This window comes from Rhinoraja longicauda, chromosome 3 (genome assembly GCF_053455715.1).
Source record: "Rhinoraja longicauda isolate Sanriku21f chromosome 3, sRhiLon1.1, whole genome shotgun sequence".
NCBI lineage: Eukaryota > Metazoa > Chordata > Chondrichthyes > Rajiformes > Arhynchobatidae > Rhinoraja > Rhinoraja longicauda.
Window position 1 is genome coordinate 67,881,055 of NC_135955.1, and position 13,145 is coordinate 67,894,199.

At 42.3% G+C, this 13,145-nt stretch overlaps 1 non-coding gene across 1 annotated transcript; it reads right to left on the bottom strand.

The window, feature by feature from the left end:
- Positions 1-978: 978 nt before the first annotated feature.
- Positions 979-1,139, bottom strand: LOC144592509 (U1 spliceosomal RNA). The gene has a single exon (XR_013547136.1). It is a non-coding gene; the product is annotated as a U1 spliceosomal RNA (small nuclear RNA).
- Between the last annotated feature and the right edge of the window lie 12,006 nt (positions 1,140-13,145).

A 13,145-nucleotide genomic window follows, 5' to 3' on the forward strand; every position in this document is an offset into this window, starting at 1 on the left:
CCAACATACAAAGACTTTATTTTTAGACATTTCCTTCCATTGATGTCGATTGAACTGAACTTTGGAAACAGAGTGAAATGCACAGTTGCCACTACCAACCAGGAGGAATTTCTGCACACTAATAATTGCTTTTTGTAGCCATGTTGCAGTCCTAGAATTTGGCAGCTTCTAATCTGCACACTTCCAGTGAGTCTGAGCATGCGACATACCCAGACACTACTGATTCCACCCCATGTCATTTTTAGACCCTTGTACCATGCACAACTTTGGGCCATTTCTTCCCCAAAATATCTCAGATCGTACGGAATTTTAAAATGTTTTGCAAAATAAGTCACTGCTCCTTCCTAATAGAGTTTGCTGAAATGAATTTAACAGTGCATTATCATTCCAGATATTCAAGGCCCTGCATAGTTATGACTTCAAATTGTACACAATAGCCATCCTTCAACTATGTCATAGAAACATAGAAAATAAGTGAATGGGTAGGCCATTCGGCCCTACGAGCCAACACCAACATTCAATGTGATCATGGATAATCATCTAAAATCAGTACCCCGTTCCTGCTTTTTCCCCATATCCCTTGATTCCTTTAGCCCTAAGAGCTAAATCTAACTCTCTCTTGAAAACATCCAATGAATTGGCCTCCACTGCTTTCTGTGGCACAGAATTCCACAGATTCACAACTCTCGGGGTGAGAAAGTTTTTCCTCATCTCAGTCCTAAATGGCCTACCCCTTATTCGTAAACTGTGACCCCTGGTTCTGGACTCCCCCAACATGGGGAACATATTTCCTGCATCTAGCCTGTCCAATCCTTTAAGAATGTTATATGTTTCTATAAGATCCCCTCTCACCCTTCTAAATTCCAGTGAATACAAGCCCAGTCAACCCATTCTTTCATCATATGCCAGTCCCGCCATCCCGGGAATTAACCTGGTGAACCGACACTGCACTCCCTCAATAGCAAGAATGTCCTTCCTCAATTTGCGCGATCGCAGTCCCCCACTACCACAAATTTTGCAGTTGAGTATCCCGCGTTTGTGGACATCACAGGCGTCAGCACACCCGAGGTGCAATGGGATAGCCTCGTCCTGGGAGATCGGCCATCGTGACCACTGATTTTCCCCTACCAAGTAAGTACTACAAAGAAGGATTTTGTCTGATTAATGCTCTTTTTCTCTTGCCTCTGGGGTCAATGGCAATACCAGAGCTGCAAATGTCAGCCTACCCAGTCCCCAAGTCAACTCATTGAGCTTCTCATCCAAGTACCTGAGAACCTAATGATCAGTGATTTTATCCACAAACTATCTCAGTCACTATCTTTTCATCCTTGAACTAAACAATTCAGCTTCACTTTCAGATGGAGTATAATATAATTTTATAGTATATTCTTAATCAATCTTTTAGCTCTGTTCCATCACCAAATGGCCATATTCAGCAAGATTTTGAAAGAACAGATATATGACTAGAAAGAGTTTAAAAGGCTTTGAGCCAAATGCAGGCAAATGGAACATGCTCAGAATGTCCAACTTGGTTGACATGGACACCCAGTTTCCATGCTGAAGATCACAAGGACATTATGACTAATATGTTCACAACATTCTGCCATGGGCAGATAAGTTACAGGCAACATTTGCGCCAAATATTATTCACTTCCTGACACCCCAAAGTCTTTCTAGTATCCACAGGACAAATATCAAGAGCAGGGTGAATTTACAACAGATATAACAGAGCTTTATTTGTCGTTCGGTACCGAAGTACCGAACGAAACTACATAGCAGTCATAGAAAAAAAGAACACAAGACACATAGCCCCAACACAAACGTCCATCACAGTGACTCCAAACACCCCCTCACTGTGATGGAGGCAACAAAACTTCCACTCTCTTCCCCACGCCCACGGACAGACAGCTCGTCCCCGACCGACCCGCACAGTCCCCGCAAGGGGATGGAAGTCCCCCCGGCCGAATCGCACCGGGCGCTGAAACGTCTCGCGGCCGAGCCGGGCGATGAAAGGCCCCGCGACCAAGCCTTGATTAGGCAAGTGCAGTTCCATCAAACTCCATCAAACTCACAAAGCTTGAACCATCCAGGAAAAAACAGTCCTTTTGATGGTTACTCCATTCACCACCTTAAACATTAATTCTCTCCAATCCAGGTAATTATTGTCATGTATACTGCAGTGTGAACTATCTGCAAAATGCAATGCAATTCCGTGTCCAGGCTTCTCCAGCAAACCTGCATCGAGGAACAAGGACAGCATGGGAAACATCAACCCACAGTCACACATCATCCTAACCTAGAAATACCAACACATATTGTCATCAGGCCGATGTCCTGGAACCCCCTCCTTACAGCACTGTGGTAGTCTCTTCACTGGAAGGACTGTCGTAGTTCATGAGGTCTGCTCAGCATTATTTCCTTTGGGGGAATCAGGATACTAAATGCTCCTGAGAAGATGCCTGCCAACAATGTCCACATCATGAAAAATACATAAATAAGTGAAAATAATGTTTTAGATCAGTAATTTTTGATAAATTAGGAAAATATTGGCAGTAAGTCTTACTGATTTTTTTGGCTTAAATATTTGAAATATTTTTTGAAACTGTAATAAGATCAAAATCAATAAATAATTGAATAAATTATCTTAGTGGATCTAGCGGTTTCAATTATTTACTCAATCGGTATAACACAATATAATTTTGATGCCAGATGAGCAATTCAGGCAATGGATGTATAGAATGAGCATTTGCTGTGCAATTAGAGTGGTGGATCCAGATAAGAGAGGTGTCAAAGTGACCAAGGATCTAGGAGGGAACTGAAGTGTGGATTTCACGGTGGTTTGGGCACACCAAACAGATGGCACGAAGAAGCTCCGTGGGAGGAATGAGCCTGCTCCTGGGAGAACGGCAGCAAGGGGAAGCACTGAGGAGGATTTATAGGACCTGTGGGAGCTGTGTAGCAGTCAGCAGAACTTAGGGAGGTGATAGGTAAATGTCAGGTAGAGCACATATTGGGGATTCAAATGCACTTCAAGGAGCAGAGTGACTTCCAAAATTATTTTATTCATTAGTCCATCACAGACAAACAATGCTTCTAGATTCTAGAGACAGACTCTATGGCCCACTGAGTCCACATTGACCCTCGATTACACGTTCACACTAAGTCTATGTTATCTCACTTTCACATCCACTCCCAACACATTAGGTGCAATTTTGCAGAGGTCAATTAACCTACATACCCGCATATCTTTGGGATATGTGAGGAAACCAGAGCATCAGAGGAAACACATGCAGTCAGAGGGAGAACATGCAAACTCCACCCAGACAGCACCCGAGATCAGGAACCCAGGTGTCCGGTGCTAAGAGGCAGCAGATCTACAAGCAGCACCACTGTGCTGCCCAATTATGAGGAAAGAGGTAAAGGAAATATCTTGTTTCGCCAAAGGGATTGGGGACTGTTGCACGATATTCAGAATGTGCAATGCTCTTATGCAATCATCAATATGCCAAATTAGAATTCATCATTTTGTTAAGTAGTAAAGCTCCTTTTTTGCAGGGGTGAAATAAAAAGTGTGTTCAGGAAGTGATGTTTGAAAGATTAATGGGCCTCCTTTTGACTGATGCTGAGTTATGGGACCAATGTGCTATAGCAACATTAGTGCTTCAGAGATTAACACAGCACAAAAACTCAACTTAACCAAATATCAAAACAAAGGAAAGAAGTTAAAAAGTCCATCACAAAGTAACAAATTTATAGGGCAATTTAGCAACAAGAATTGGACAACATATTTTGGTTTCCTGTTTTGGTTACATACGCATTTCAATCTTCTCTCTGTCGTCTATAGATTTATAAGCAAACGTCTGCATTTCTGCAACTATATCATCCTGTGAGAGTCTCGGAGCAGACCAGGTGTTACTTTTACCCCTCACACCTCCTCCACCATTTAATTGAAGGCGTCCGTCTTTGTTCCCACTGGAGCTTGTTTGGTGCCTTGCTAAACCACACTGACCAGGCAGGCCCAGGGTTTAGAGCCTGGCTAGAGTTACTCTCAGAGGCGAGGGAAAGAAGCAGCTTTACAATTAGTATCTGCTCTCTGTTGCAGGTTTTCATCTGTACTGCCTGGGCAGTAATCCAACCATGCAGATTGAACTTTCTTCACAGTATAAATGGGGTGATAATCATGCTCCACCTTCTTCAAGAGTCAAGAGTCAAAAGTGATTTATTGTCATATGTCCCGAAACGGAACAATGAAATTCTTACTTGCAGCAGCACAACAGATATCTTGATTAGTACGGATGTCAGTGGTTATGGGGAGAAAGCAGGAGAATGGGGCTGAGTGGGAAAGATAGGTCAGATATGATTGAGTGGCGGAGTAGACTTGATGGGTCGAATGGCCTAATTCTGCTCCTATAACTTATGAACTTCAGTATATAAAGTTCAGTATATAAAAAATAGACAATAATAGTGCAAAACCAAAAGCTATGCCCCTAGGTCTATGGCGTTCGGAGCTTAGTTGGACGTTGTATAATAGCCTGATAGTTGTTGGGATAAAGCTGCTCCTGAACCTTAGATTTTGTTCAGTTTTGTTCATTGTCATGTGAACCGAGGCACAGTTAAAAGCTTTTGTCTTTAAGAGCATAATTTCTCATAACAGTTTTAACTTTGGATCCCCCGACCAGTCCATACATTGCTACCATACCACAAATGCAACTCCAAAACAGTAGCACAGTGGAAGAGTTGCTGCCTCACAGTGCAGAGACATGGGTTCGATCCTGACCTCGGGTGCTGTTTGTACGGAATTTGCACATTCTCCTTGTGATTATAAAGGTTTCCTCCGGGTACTCTGGTTTCCTCCCACATCCCAAAGACGTGCAGGTTTCTAGGTTAATTGGCTTCTGTAAATACTCCCTTGTGTATAGGATAGAACTAGAGTACAGGTGTTCGCTGGTCGGCACGGACTCGGTGGGCGAAGGGCATGTTTCCACACTGCCACTCTAAACTAAACTAAACTTGTGTCAGGGCGGGATGTTATTGATTGCTTGATCTGGGCTTCTACAGTGGTAGACTGATGAATTTCTAAGGTACTCGTTTCCCATTCTAGGGATATGTTTCCATGGTAGAGGTATAAAAAAAACCCAAGAGGGCATAGCTTGAAGTGAGAGTTATGAGTTTTATAGACGATCTGAGCCGTCGGTTTTTCACACAGTGGCCGATAACTGGAACACATTGCTAGAGGAGGAGGTGGAATCACAGACAATAACTATGTTTCAGAGGCATTCATACAGTTACTTACGTAGGCAAGGCATAGCCAGTTACGGACCTGATGTGGGGGAATGGATGGGCAGCACGGGCATGATGGGCTGAAGGGGCTCGTTTCTGTGCACTGTAACTCCATGATTCTATATTATGTGCATAAAGGTTTATCTGAAGATTCACAACAAATCCTTGTTACCCTTTGAGAATGTCAGTAGAGATTAGAAGTTATTATAACCCTCCCACCCTTCTCCGGTGTTAATTGAAGATGTCTGACTCTGTCCCCGCTGGAGTTATTCAGTGACTGGTGACAGCCTTTTTGTGATCGCCACCTCTTTAATGGATCCCTGAATTAGTAACTAATGCAATCAGCTGAATGCTGATTATTGACTTCTTGGCCAAAGGACTGAAGTTCAAAATCAGGCTGGATAAAGGATGTGAAATCAAAGACAAGAAAGATGAAAATCTATGCCACGGGTTAGGTCGAGGAAATTTGGTCAATTACTCAACAACTCTTGCCTGAGGTATATTTATTCATCAGCTGAGGCCAAAAGTGAACTTGGCAGTAATGCTTTCTTGTTAGTATTCATGGTCCAGACTCACACATAAATACTGGGCGATGAAATGGGGACATCACTTTGAAGCAGTGCTTAACAAGGTGGCAATACCACTGACAGTGGCACTTGGAACAGAAAATAGCGCAGAAAGGAGATTTCTTTGTTCCGCTGAAGACAGCTGTAAATACTTATAATTGAACTGACAAATACTTGTTTTAACCAACAAAATGTAAAATCATAAACAAATATTCAAAGGCTTTGGCAGAAAGGGACGCAGGGAGTTAGGGAACTGTGTTCAGAAAGAAATTACTAATGTGTAGAAAACGCTTTTGGAATAATATTCCCTCCTCGTGGAATATGGAGATAATTCCTTCATCTCACAATTTGGAGATGATCATATAATCCCTCACCATGCTCGTAAAGTGGAACTAATCCTGCAATCCCACAGTCTGATTATAGTGTGGCATTGATTCAGGGATCCTGCACCATATTCATAATGTGAACATGGTACCCTGATCCCAGCTATCTTTGTAATGTGGGGGTGGATCTATGATTTCACACTGAGATTCTCAAGTTGATGTGATTCCATGCTCACACAGTAGCTCAAGGGCCTGAGCTATTGGGAAAGGTTGGACAGGCTAGGAGTTTCTTCCCTGGAGCATAGGAAGCTATGATGATCTTGTAGAGGTGTATACAATCAAGAGGGAATAGATAGAGTGAATGCACAGAGTCTTTTACCCAGAGTAAGGGAATCAAAAACCAGAGGACACAGGTTTAGCATAAGAGGGGAACGATTTAATAGGAACCCGAGGGACAATTTTTTCAATCGATTATGGCTCCACAGAACATTGTGCCAGAAGAGGTAGTTGGGCAGGTCACAGCATTTCACAAGTTCATGTTCATAAATTATAGGAGTAGAATTAGGCCATTTGGCCCATTGAGTCTACTCTGCCATTCAATCATGGCTGATCCCTGCCTTCCAATCCCATTTTCCTGCCTTCTCCCCAAAACCCTTGACACCCGTTCTAATCAAGGATTTGTCTATCTCTGCCTAAAAAATATCCACAGCCCTCTGTGGCAATGAGTTCCACAGATTATCTACCCTCTGATTAAAGAAGTTCCTCCTCATCTCCTTTCTAAAAGTGTGCCCTTAAATTCTGAGGCTATGACCTCTGCTCTTAGACTCTCCCACCAGTGGAACTATCCTTTCTACATCCAGTCTATCTATGCCTTTCATTATTTTGTAAGTTTAAAAGACACTTGGATGGGTACATGAGCAGAAAAGTTATAGAGGGATATGAACCATGCACAGGCAAATGGGACTAGCTTAGATGGAGCACATTGCTAGGGCCAAAGGGCCTGTTTCCCTGCAGTTTGACTCTATGACTCCCTGTGTTGTGATTCCACATCTGGCAGAGAGGAATGATTGCAGGCAAGTACAGGAAACCCTATTTAGTTGGCTTTGAGGCCATGGATCCTACAAGACCAACCCTGCCACTGGGGTAAAGGTCATGGAATTACCTCATATATCTTTTCCTTGATGATAATTAGTTAGAGAATTATGTATTCAAAACCCCAAATCCTCTTATTGCCTTTTCCCAATTTTGCCTTATTATCTCCTGAAAAACACAAACACATGCTGGATTACTATCCCAAGGGCCTAATTAATAATGTGGTATTTTGCCAAAGTCTCCATTCATTTTGTATGAGCAGAAATTATGAGTAAATATTAATTTTGATTTTTTTTTCAAAAGAAATCGTTCTCTAACAGGCATATAATTAACTCCGTCAGAACCACCCACAGAGTGAAGATGAACATATGCCCCAGGGCAGATTGGCAGAGAACTCACTGGGGCAACCAAATCCAATCAGTCCTCAATTGTACTCTCTACTGCATTCAGGATAGCAAATTCCAACATTTGTTTTCTCCCTTTAACTTGCTGAATGTGTACCGTTCATGTGCTAGAGTGGATTAAGTAATGACAAAGTACTGCGCGGACAAGTGCTTTTTTTTAAGATAGTAAAACACAGTTTTGGTGCACATCTAGTGCAAATCAGCATTGCCAAATAGTGAAAGGTCTGGAAAAATACCTGAATGTGGAGAGGATGTTTCCAAATGTGGGAGAGTCTTTTACCAGAGTCCGTAGCCTCAGAATAAAAGGACGTACCTTTAGAAAGGAGATGAGGAGGAATTTCTTTAGTCAGAGGGTGGTGAATCTGTGGAATTCATTGCAACAGACGGCTGTGGAGGACGTCATTGGGTATTTTTAAGGCGGAGATTTAAATATTCTTGATTAGTAAGGGCGCCAGGGTTTATGGAGAGAAGGCGGAAAAATGGGGTTGAAAAGGAAAGGTGGATCAGCCACGATTGAATGGCAGAGTAGACTTGATGGGCCAAACGGCATAATTCTGCTCCTGGAACTTATGAACTTATCAACATGTTCCGGCTGCTGAACATCACCTTTTGTGAGCAGAAATCTTGTCAGGGATGCTAAAATTGCAACCGGAGGCCAATTTTGCAGAAGGCATCAGCTTCTAACTGCACTTTCGGTCAGTGGCGGGAAGATAAGCCGCATAGGAGAGCTATGTTGCCATCGACACAGAATATCAGAAAACTTACACTGCAGGATACCCATCAGTTGTGCTGTTGCCATAGGAAACAATCTTGTGAGATAAGGATGGCACAAGTAATTTGTCAGTTCCATCAACACTTGAAACTTGAAAGAGTGTTGTCCTGATTCTTGTACTGAAAATCACCTGTAAATTTTATTTACAGTCTATATATCAAGATGTGTACTAAAACTGAGATGGTTATGGAAAATATCTTACAACAATCTGGTGACAATAACATAAGAAAACAGTATTCTTATCATTTGCAGGATTTGAAATATCTTCTCTTATGATTTATATTGCAAAGTGCACCTCTTTTTCCTTTCCCTTTGAGTACATCAGTCTCAGTTTTCCTCAGTTTAATGTTACATAACATTATCGCAATGCAGAGGACAATCTCATTCCATTTAGGGACAGGCTGCTATTCTCAAGTGAGAGAGTCAAGTCAAGAGTGTTTTATTGTCAAATGCTTAAAAGTATAAATAAAAATAAACAAACAATAATAGTGCAAAGACAAAAACAATGTTCCCCAAGTCAATGTAGTTTGAAGCTTATTTGGAGGTTGTAGTGTTGATGGTTGTCAGAAAGAAGTTGCTCCTGCACCTGGGCATTATAGTTTCCAGGCTCCTATACCATCTTCCCAATGGCAGGGGTGAAATGAGTGTGTGGCCAAGGTGGTATGGGTCTCCGATAATGCTGACTGCCTTTGGGAGGCAGCGACTCCAATAGGTCCCTTCAATGGTGGTGAGGTCAGTATCCCATGATGGACTGGGCAGAGTTCACCTCTTTTTCCAATCTTCACCATCCATGGTATTCGGGGTAGTGTACTGACATGGATAAAGCATTGTTTGGCAGACAGGAAACAAAGAGTAGGAATAAACGGGTCCCTGTCAGAATGGCAGGCAGTGGCGAGTGGAGTGGCGCAAAGCTGGAGCCACAACTATTTACAATGTACAGTATATTAATGATTTAGATGATGGGATTAAAAGTAACACAAGCAAATTTGCAGATGACACAAAGCTGGGTGGCAGTGTGAACTGCGAAGAGGATGCTGGAAAGTTGCAGGGTGACTTGGACAGGTTGAGTGAGTGGGCAGATGCATGGCAGATGCAGTATAATGTTGATAAATGTGAGGTTACCCACTTTGGCGGCAAGAACAAGGAGGCAGATTATTATCTCAATAGTGTCAGATTAGGAAAAAGGGAAGTGCAATGAGACCTGGGTGTCCTTGTACACCAGTCACTGAAAGTAAACATGCAGGTACAGCAGGTAGTAAAGAAAGCTAATGACATGTTGGCCTTCATAACGAGAGGATTTGAGTAGAGGAGTAAAGAGGTCCTTCAGCAGTTGTACAGGGCCCTGGTGAGACCACATCTGGAGTATTGTGTGCAGTTTTGGTCAGCATCATCAAAGACCCACACCACCCTGGTCACACACTCATTTGGACATTTTGGACATCCTTGCTATTGAGACAGTGCAGCGTAGGTTCACGAAGTTAATCTTCGGGATGGCGGGACTGTCATATGAGGAAAGATTGGAAAGACTGGGCTTGTATTCACTGGAATTTAGAAGGATGAGAGGGGATCTTATTGAATCGTATAAAATTATAAAAGGACTGGACAAGCTAGAGGCAGGAAAAATGTTCCCAATGTTGGGGAAGTCCAGAACCAGGGGCCACAGACTAAGAATAAAGAGGAGACCATTTAAAACTAAGATGAGAAAAACGTTTCCACCCAGAGAGTTGTAAATTTGTGGAATTCTCTGCCACAGAAGGCAGTAGAGGCCAATTCACTGGATGAATTTAAAAGAGAGTTAGATAGAGCTCTAGGGGCTGGTGAAATCGGGGGAAATGGGGAGAAGGTAGGCACGGGTTACTGATTGTGATAGATCAACCATGATCACAATGAATGGTGGTGCTGGCTCGAAGGGCCAGGTGGCTTCCTCCTGCACTTATTTTCTACGTTTCTCTATTGCCATTTCAGTTGTCGAACCAGACTGTGATGCAACCAGTAAATATATGCTCTCTAATCTCTACACTGGTAGAAGTTCAAGAGAATATTCGTTGACATACTGAATCTCCTCAATCTTCTAAGGAAGTAGAGGCATTGATGGTCTTTCTTCACAATTGCATCAATGTGCTGGATCCAGGACACATCTTCAGAGATATGCAGGCTCAGCAATTTGAAGTTTTTGATCCTCTCCACCCCGTTGATGAAGACAGATTTGTGGATCCTCAGCCTTCCTCTTCCAAAGTCAACAATCAGTTTCTGACTTTTACTGATGTTGAGAGAAAGATTGTTCTTCTGGCACTATTCATCAATCAATCGATCTCACTCCTATACTTTGACTCATCATCGTCTGTAGTTCATCCAACAACAGAGGCGTTGTCGGCGAATTTGAAGATGGAGACCGGCTACACAGTCATGTATTGAGTGAGCAGAGCAGGGTTGTGAGCTTGCAGCTGTGACGTGTTCATGTGCTGATTTTCAGAAGAATAAAAAGAACATTTGAATCACAGTCTCTAAATTGTTCACAATATTATGAGGGAAATGTCGGACAAAAATAAGATAGACTGCGGCAATCTAAATGAACAAAGTTATCTGTTAGAAAGTGTAGGAAGGAACTGCAGCTGCTGGTTTAAGCCAAAGATAGCACAAAAAGCTGGAGTAACTCAGTGGATCATCGAGCATCTCTGAATAAAAGGAATAGGTGAAGTTTTGGGTCGAGACCCTTCTTCAGACTCCCTTGCGGGATATTTTCGGGTGGCACAGTGCAGCCTCACCAACAGCCTGTCTTGTCCCTGTCTCGTCCCTTTCTTCTAATTTATTTTACATCTTGAAGTTCTAAAGAGATATCTATCAAATTACTATGGTGGATTACAGTGAAGAAAGCCAATGGAATGTTGGCCTTCGTAACAAGAGGAGTTGAGTATAGGAGCAAAGAGGTCCTTCTACAGTTGTACCGGGCCCTGGTGAGACCGCACCTGGAGTACTGTGTGCAGTTTTGGTCTCCATATTTGAGGAAGGATATTCTTGCTATGGAGGGCGTGCAGCGTAGGTTCACTAGGTTAATTCCCGGAATGGCGGGACTGTCGTATGTTGAAAGGCTGGAGCGATTGGGCTTGTATACACTGGAATTTAGAAGGATGAGGGGGGATCTTATTGAAACATATAAGATAATTAGGGGATTGGACACATTAGAGGCAGATAACATGTTCCCAATGTTGGGGGAGTCCAGAACAAGGGGCCACAGTTTAAGAATAAGGGGTAGGCCATTTAGAACAGAGATGAGGAAGAACCTTTTCAGTCAGAGGGTGGTGAAGGTGTGGAATTCTCTGCCTCAGAAGGCAGTGGAGGCCAGTTCGTTGGATGCTTTCAAGAGAGAGCTGGATAGAGCTCTTAAGGATAGCGGAGTGAGGGGGTATGGGGAGAAGGCAGGAACGGGGTACTGATTGAGAGTGATCAGCCATGATCGCATTGAATGGCGGTGCTGGCTCGAAGGGCTGAATGGCCTACTCCTGCACCTATTGTCTATTGTCTATTGTCCACTTTCATTGTAGCTGCATATGTGTGTCCGAAAAACAATCAAGACACATGAATGTGTGACTGCAAAAATATCATTAAAGATGCAGAATATAGAACATTATAACAATCCTGATTGCTTGCTAATATAAAAATCGTACATACAAATATCATGAAACTTTTAATGCAATCAAATAGATTCCCTGCAATGTTGCAATTTAAAAATAATTTAAAGTGTATAGTGGAATAGTATATTTCTCCCCAATCAGATGAAGAGATCAAAAAATGCCTAGACAATGGGCATCACACATAAATCACAGTTACATTTCTTCTTTGATAATTTCTTCTAAGTAGTTAAAAGTAGATTGCAACTAGATTAGATCTTTGATAAAAGTACTGGGAAGATCTGGTGAGAGTAATAAGGGAAAATTGTGCAATTGGACCTTCACAGGCATTTGACAAAGTATGACATCAAGGGATGAAAGGGACCGTACAACATGAAAACAAAATTGGCAAAAAGGACAGAAAACAACGAATAGTATTGAATGCTTGCTTTCCAAAATCATACCACAATATTCCCAAGGGTATTACGGCCACTACCCTTCTATATATGATCACAGTTTGAAAACAGAGGGCAGAATTTAAAAATTTGTAGTTGAGGCTAAATTTGGACATTTAATATAGTGAGAAGTGAAAGTTAAAACAATATGCGTACACAAAGTTGAAAGAAAAAATCAAAGTTTGTTAATAAAAATACATGGAATCGTTGATCTTATAATCAGAGGGACAAACTATTGAAGTATGAAGATTAAGCTCCACCCATATAACTATCAGATGTCTTCTTGGACTTCTACAGTGACATTCTCCTTAATTAATAAAGCAACACCTCTATTATCTTTTATCCCCCATCTCTCTCTCTCTCTCTCTCTCGCTCTGCTGTAGCATCTGTACCCTGGAACATTAAGCTGCCAGTCCAGTCCCTCCCTGAGCCAGATTTCCATAATGGCTTCAATGTCCTAGTCATACGAACAATCCCTACCCTGAGTTAATCCACCTTAGCCACATGCCTCTTGCATTAGAAAAAGGTGTATTTCAATCCAACAGCCCTTCCTTGCTCCCTGTCGTGTTCCTGCCTAATGGTGCAGGGTCACCCGAACTGAACACCATACTCCAAAATACCACTCATGATCTTTGCGCACAACTA